Raw genomic sequence first — 1153 nt, 5'->3', positions numbered from 1 at the left:
GTTTTAGAAGGGGATTTCGAACACAATGAGTCAGTCTTAAAAATTTCCACAAGTATTCAAGCACTGTGAGCAGGGTTTGAACCTGCACAGGGAACAAACCACCCCAAACTGACCGTCAAACCACAACAGTTTGGTTTTAGAGGGGGATTCCAATGACATCAAGTCGTTTTTCACCAATTGAAGTCCTTTGTGACACTCAATTTCAAGTGTCAGCCGCTGTGAGCAGGGTTTGAACCTGCGCGGGGATACCCCATTGGATTTCAAGTCCAACGCCTTAACCACTCGGCCATCACAGCCTATGAAGAATGATACATGTATTTTGATCGCCACACCCTAAACTCTAAGTCAGCCGTATCCAGTATTATAGCTGTAATCTCGAAGTTTCATGGATTAATCAGCATAAAATCATAAAATGGAGCCCACACTAAATATACTTGGTTTTAGAAAACGATGTGAAGTTTTGAACACAATGAGTCAGTCTTAGAAATTTTCACAACTTTTCAAGCTTCAAACATTCCAAAGACATCGAATCATTCTTCCCAATTGAAGACCCTTGTCTCAAGGAGTCACAACAGCACAGAGAAGAGCTGTTGTCAGAAACACCTCATTTCTGCAAGTATTCAAGCACCAGTCGCTGTGAGCAGGGTTTGAACCTGCGTGGGGATACCGCATTGGATTTCAAGTCCAACGACTTAACCACTCGGCCATCACAGCCTATGAACAAAGATATATGTATTTTTTTTTTTTTTTTAAGTATATTTTTTTGGCCTTTTTTTTATGCCTTTAATGATAGGACAGTTGAAGATAGACAGGAAGCAGGGGGCAGAGAGAGGGGGAATGACACGCAGCAAATGGCCGTCCGATGCGGGATTCGAACCGGGGCCAGCTGCAGCGAGGACTATAGCCTCTTACACACGAGGCGGCCGCTTAACCCACTACGCCACCGACCGCCCCAGATATATGTATTTTGATCGCCACACCCTAAACTCTAAGTCAACCGTATCCAGTATTATAGCTGTAACCTCGAACTTTCATTGATTAATCAGCATAAAATCATAAAATGGAGCCCACACTAAATATACTTGGTTTTAGATAACAGTACACAGCCAAGTCAAGACTTTGGACACCAGTGTAGAGACATTAAGAACTCAAG

General features: G+C 42.9%; 2 non-coding genes across 2 annotated transcripts; both read right to left on the bottom strand.

The window, feature by feature from the left end:
* Nucleotides 1-214: 214 nt before the first annotated feature.
* Nucleotides 215-296, bottom strand: trnas-uga (transfer RNA serine (anticodon UGA)). Its single transcript has one exon. It is a non-coding gene; the product is annotated as a tRNA-Ser (tRNA).
* A 336-nt stretch (nucleotides 297-632) lies between these two features.
* Nucleotides 633-714, bottom strand: trnas-uga (transfer RNA serine (anticodon UGA)). Its single transcript has one exon. It is a non-coding gene; the product is annotated as a tRNA-Ser (tRNA).
* Nucleotides 715-1153: the final 439 nt, after the last annotated feature.

The sequence above is a fragment of the Larimichthys crocea genome, chromosome VI, assembly GCF_000972845.2.
Source record: "Larimichthys crocea isolate SSNF chromosome VI, L_crocea_2.0, whole genome shotgun sequence".
NCBI lineage: Eukaryota > Metazoa > Chordata > Actinopteri > Sciaenidae > Larimichthys > Larimichthys crocea.
This window is presented reverse-complemented; position numbering and strand designations above follow the sequence as displayed.